Source organism: Triticum dicoccoides, chromosome 5A, assembly GCF_002162155.2.
Source record: "Triticum dicoccoides isolate Atlit2015 ecotype Zavitan chromosome 5A, WEW_v2.0, whole genome shotgun sequence".
Lineage (NCBI taxonomy): Eukaryota > Viridiplantae > Streptophyta > Magnoliopsida > Poales > Poaceae > Triticum > Triticum dicoccoides.
In genome coordinates, this window is record NC_041388.1 from 120,267,903 (window position 1) to 120,274,862 (window position 6,960).

Genomic DNA, 6,960 nt, shown 5'->3' on the forward strand with positions numbered 1-6,960 from the left:
GGTAACCCTCCGGCTCTCCGGTTTTCTCCGAAATCACCCGGAACACTTCCGGTGTCCGAATATAGCCGTCCAATATATCAATCTTCATGTCTCGACCATTTTGAGACTCCTCGTCATGTCCGTGATCACATCCGGGACTCCGAACTAACTTCGGTACATCAAAACTCATAAACTCATAATATAACTGTCATCGAAACCTTAAGCGTGCGGACCCTACAGGTTCGAGAACAATGTAGACATGACCGAGACATGTCTCCGGTCAATAACCAATAGCGGAACCTCGATGCTCATATTGGCTCCCACATATTCTACGAAGATCTTTATCGGTCAGACCGCATAACAACATACGTTGTTCCCTTTGTCATCGGTATGTTACTTGCCCGAGATTCGATCGTCGGTATCTCAATACCTAGTTCAATCTCGTTACCGGCAAGTCTCTTTACTCATTTCGTAATACATCATCTCGCAACTAACTCATTAGTTGCAATGCTTGCAAGGCTTATTTGATGTGCATTACCGAGAGGGCCCAGAGATACCTCTCCGACAATCGGAGTGACAAATCCTAATCTCGAAATACGCCAACCCAACATTTACCTTTGGAGACACCTGTAGAGCTCCTTTATAATCACCCAGTTACGTTGTGACGTTTGGTAGCACACAAAGTGTTCCTCCGGCAAACGGGAGTTGCATAATCTCATAGTCATAGGAACATGTATAAGTCATGAAGAAAGCAATAGCAACATACTAAACGATCGGGTGCTAAGCTAATGGAATGGGTCATGTCAATCACATCATTCTCCTAATAATGTGATCCCGTTAATCAAATGACAACACATGTCTATGGTTAGGAAACATAACCATCTTTGATTAACGAGCTAGTCAAGTAGAGGCATACTAGTGACGTTTAGTTTGTCTATGTATTCACACAAGTATTATGTTTCCGGATAATACAATTCTAGCATGAATAATAAACATTTATCATGATATAAGGAAATAAAATAATAACATTATTATTGCCTCTAGGGCATATTTCCTTCAGTCTCCCACTTGCACTAGAGTCAATAATCTAGATTACACAGTAATGATTCTAACACCCATGGAGCTTTGGTGCTGATCATGTTTTGCTCATGGAAGAGGCTTAGTCAATGGGTCTGCAACATTCAGATCCGTATGTATCTTGCAAATCTCTATGTCTCCCACCTGGACTAGATCCCGGATGGAATTGAAGCATCTCTTGATGTGCTTGGTTCTCTTGTGAAATCTGGATTCCTTTGCCAAGGCAATTGCACCAGTATTGTCACAAAAGATTTTCATTGGACCCGATGCACTAGGTATGACACCTAGATCGGATATGAACTCCTTCATCCAGACTCCTTCGTTTGCTGCTTCCGAAGCAGCTATGTACTCCGCTTCACATGTAGATCCCGCCACAACACTTTGTTTAGAACTGCACCAACTGACAGCTCCACCGTTTAATGTAAACACGTATCCGGTTTGCGATTTAGAATCGTCCAGATCAGTGTCAAAGCTTGCATCAACGTAACCATTTACGATGAGCTCTTTGTCACCTCCATATATGAGAAACATATCCTTAGTCCTTTTCAGGTATTTCAGGATGTTCTTGACCGCTGTCCAGTGATCCACTCCTGGATTACTTTGGTACCTCCCTGCTAGACTTATAGCAAGACACACGTTAGGTCTGGTACACAGCATTGCATACATGATAGAGCCTAGGGCTGAAGCATAGGGAACATCTTTCATTTTCTCTCTATCTTCTGCATTGGTCGGGCATTGAGTCTTACTCAATTTCACACCTTGTAACACAGGCAAGAATCCTTTCTTTGCTTGATCCATTTTAAACTTCTTCAAAACTTTGACAAGGTATGTGCTTTGTGAAAGTCCAATTAAGCGTCTTGATCTGTCTCTATAGATCTTAATGCCCAATATGTAAGCAGCTTCACCGAGGTATTTCATTGAAAAATTCTTATTCAAGTATCCTTTCATGCTATCCAGAAATTCTATATCATTTCCGATTAGTAATATGTCATCTACATATAATATCAGAAATGCTACAGAGCTCCCACTCACTTTCTTGTAAATACAGGCTTCTCCAAAAGTCTGTACAAAACCAAATGCTTTGATCACACTATCAAAACGTTTATTCCAACTCCGAGAGGCTTGCACCACTCCATAAATGGATCGCTGGAGCTTGCACACTTTGCTAGCTCCCTTTGGATCGGCAAAACCTTCCGACTGCATCATATACAACTCTTCTTCCAGAAATCCATTCAGGAATGCAGTTTTGACATCCATCTACCAAATTTCATAATCATAAAATGCGGCAATTGCTAACATGATTCGAACAGACTTAAGCATCGCTACGGGAGAGAAGGTCTCATCATAGTCAATCCCTTGAACTTGTCGAAAACCTTTTGCGACAAGTCGAGCTTTGTAGACAGTAACATTACTGTCAGCGTCAGTCTTCTTCTTGAAGATCCATTTATTCTCAATTGCTTGCCGATCATTGGGCAAGTCAACCAAAGTCCATACTTTGTTCTCATACATGGATCCCATCTCAGATTTCATGGCTTCAAGCCATTTTGCGGAATCTGGGCTCACCATCGCTTCTCCATAGTTCGTAGGTTCATCATGATCTAGTAGCATGACTTCCAGAACATGATTATCGTACCACTCTGGTGCGGATCTTACTCTGGTTGATCTACGAGGTTCAGTAGTATCTTGTTCTGAAGTTTCATGATCATCATCATTAGCTTCCTCACTAATTGGTGTAGGTGTCACAGAAACTGGTTTCTGTGATGTACTACTTTCCAATAAGGGAGCAGGTACAGTTACCTCATCAAATTCTACTTTCCTCCCACTCACTTCTTTCGAGAGAAACTCCTTCTCTAGAAAGTTTCCGAATTTAGCAACAAAAGTCTTGCCTTCAGATCTGTGATAGAAGGTGTATCCAATAGTTTCCTTTGGATATCCTATGAAGACACATTTCTCCGATTTGGGTTCGAGCTTATCAGGTTGAAGCTTTTTCACATAAGCATCGCAACCCCAAACTTTCAGAAACAACAACTTTGGTTTCTTGCCAAACCACAATTCATAAGGCGTCGTCTCAACGGATTTTGATGGTGCCCTATTTAACGTGAATGCGGCCGTCTCTAGAGCATAACCCCAAAACGATAGCGGTAAATCAGTAAGAGACATCATAGATCGCACCATATCAAGTAAAGTACGATTACGACGGTCGGACACACCATTACGCTGTGGTGTTCCGGGTGGCGTGAGTTGCGAAACTATTCCACATTGTTTCAAATGTACACCAAACTCGTAACTCAAATATTCTCCTCCACGATCAGATCGTAGGAATTTTATTTTCTTGTTACGATGATTTTCAACTTCACTCTGAAATTCTTTGAACTTTTCAAACGTTTCAGACTTATGTTTCATTAAGTAGATATACCCATATCTGCTTGAGTCATCTGTGAATGTGAGAAAATAACGATATCCGACACGAGCCTCAACATTCATCGGACCACATACATCTGTATGTATGATTTCCAACAAATCCGTTGCTCTCTCCATAGTACCGGAGAACGGTGTTTTTGTCATCTTACCCATAAGGCACGGTTCGCAAGTACCAAGCGATTCATAATCAAGTGGTTCCAAAAGTCCATCAGTATGGAGTTTCTTCATGCCCTTTACACCGATATGACCCAAACGGCAGTGCCACAAATAAGTTGCACTATCATCAACTCTGCATCTTTTGGTTTCAACATTATGAATATGTGTGTCACTACTATCGAGATTTAATAAGAATAGACCATTCTTTAAGGGTGCATGACCATAAAAGATATTACTCATATAAATAGAACAACCATTATTCTCTGATTTAAATGAATAACCGTCTCGCATCAAGCAAGATCCAGATACAATGTTCATGCTCAACGCTGGCACCAAATAATAATTATTTAGGTCTAATACTAATCCCGAAGGTAGATGTAGAGGTAGCATGCCGACCGCGATCACATCGACTTTCGAACCATTTCCCACGCGCATCGTCACCTCATCCTTAGCCAATCTTCGCTTAATCCGTAGTCCCTGTTTCGAGTTGCAAATGTTAGCAACAGAACCAGTATCAAATACCCAGGTGCTACTGCGAGCATTAGTAAGGTACACATCAATAACATGTATATCACATATACCTTTGTTCACCTTGCCATCCTTCTTATCCGCCAAATACTTGGGGCAGTTTCGCTTCCAGTGACCAGTCTGCTTGCAGTAGAAGCACTCAGTTTCAGGCTTAGGTCCAGGTTCGGGTTTCTTCTCTTGAGTAGTAACTTGCTTGCTATTCTTTTTGAAGTTCCCCTTCTTCTTCCCTTTGCCCTTTCTCTTGAAACTAGTGGTCTTGTTGACCATCAACACTTGATGCTCCTTCTTGATTTCTACCTCCACAGCTTTCAACATTGCGAAGAGCTCAGGAATAGTCTTATTCATCCCTTGCATATTATAGTTCATCACGAAGCTCTTGTAGCTAGGTGGCAGTGATTGGAGAATTCTGTCAATGATGCAATCATCTGGAAGATTAACTCCCAATTGAATCAAGTGATTATTATACCCAGACATTTTGAGTATATGCTCACTGACAGAACTGTTCTCCTCCATCTTGCAGCTATAGAACTTATTGGAGACTTCATATCTCTCAATCCGGGCATTTGCTTGAAATATTAACTTCAACTCCTGGAACATCTCATATGCTCCATGATGTTCAAAACGTCGTTGAAGTCCCGATTCTAAGCCGTAAAGCATGGCACACTGAACTATCGAGTAGTCATCAGCTTTGCTCTGCCAGGCGTTCATAACATCTGGTGTTGCTACAGCAGCAGGCCTGGCACCCAGCAGTGCTTCCAGGATGTAATTCTTCTGTGCAGTAATGAGGATAATCCTCAAGTTATGGACCCAGTCCGTGTAATTGCTACCATCATCTTTCAACTTTGCTTTCTCAAGGAACGCATTAAAATTCAACGGAACAACAGCACGGGCCATCTATCTACAACCAAACATAAACAAGCAAGATACTATCAGGTACTAAGTTCATGATAAATTTAGGTTCAATTAATCATATTACTAAAGAACTCCCACTTAGATAGACATCCCTCTAATCTTCTAAGTGATTACGTGATCCAAATCAACTAAACCATGTCCGATCATCACGTGAGATGGAGTAGTTTCATTGGTGAACATCACTATGTTGATCATATCTACTATATGATTCACGCTCGACCTTTCGGTCTCCGTGTTCCGAGGCCATATCCGTATATGTTTGGCTCGTCAAGTATAACCTGAGTATTCCGCGTGTGCAACTGTTTTGCACCCGTTGTATTTGAACGTAGAGCCTATCACACCCGATCATCACGTGGTGTCTGAGCACGAAGAACTTTCGCAACGGTGCATACTTAGGGAGAACACTTCTTGATAATTAGTGAGAGATCATCTTAAAATGCTACCGTCAAAACAAAGCAAGATAAGATGCATAAAAGATAAACATCACATGCAATCAATATAAGTGATATGATATGGCCATCATCATCTTGTGCTTGTGATCTCCATCTTCGAAGCACCGTCATGATCACCATCGTCACCGGCGCGACACCTTGATCACCATCGTAGCATCGTTGTCGTCTCGCCAATCTTATGCTTCCACGACTATCGCTACCACTTAGTGATAAAGTAAAGCATTACAGCGCAATTGCATTGCACACAATAAAGCGACAACCATATGGCTCCTGCCAGTTGCCGATAACTTGGTTACAAAACATGATCATCTCATACAATAAAATTTAGCATCATGTCTTGACCATATCACATCACAACATGCCCTGCAAAAACAAGTTAGACGTCCTCTACTTTGTTGTTGCAAGTTTTACGTGGCTGCTACGGGCTTAAACAAGAACCAATCTTACCTACGCATCAAAACCACAACGATAGTTTGTCAAGTTGGTGCTGTTTTAACCTTCACAAGGACCGGGCGTAGCCACACTCGGTTCAACTAAAGTTGGAGAAACTGACACCCGCTAGCCACCTTTGTGCAAAGCACATCGGGAGAACCGGTCTCGCGTAAGCGTACGCGTAATGTCGGTCCGGGTCGCTTCGTCCAACAATACCGCCGAACCAAAGTATGACATGCTGCTAAGCAGTATGACATATATCGCCCACAACTCACTTGTGTTCTACCCGTGCATATAACATCAACACATAAAACCTAGGCTCTGATGCCACTGTTGGGGAACGTAGTAATTTCAAAAAATTTCCTACGCACACACAAGATCATGGTGATGCATAGCAACGAGGGGAGAGTGTGATCTACGTACCCTTGTAGACCGACAGCGGAAGCGTTATGACAATGCGGTTGATGTAGTCGTACGTCTTCACGGCCCGAACGATCAAGCACTGAAACTACGACACCTTCGAGTTCTAGCACACGTTCAGCTCGATGATGATCCCCGGACTCCGATCCAGCAAAGTGTCGGGGAAGAGTTCCGTCAGCACGACGGCGTGGTGACGATCTTGATGTTCAACTGTCGCAGGGCTTCGCCTAAGCACCACTACAATATTATCGAGGAATATGGTAGAAGGGGGCACCGCACACGGCTAAGAAAATGATCACGAGGATCAACTTGTGTGTCTAGGGGTGCCTCCTGCCCCCGTATATAAAGGAGAAAGGGGAGGAGGCCGGCCGGCCCTATTGGCGCGCCAAGGAGGAGTCCTCCTCCTAGTAGGAGTAGGACTCCTACTAGGAGGGGGAAAGGAAGGGCGAGGGATAAGGAAAGGGGGGCGCCGCCCCCCCTCTCCTAGTCCAATTCGGACCAGGGGGGAGGAGGCGCGCGGCCCACCCTGGCTGCTCCTCTCTCTCTCCACTAAGGCCCATATGGCCCATTACTTCTCCGGGGG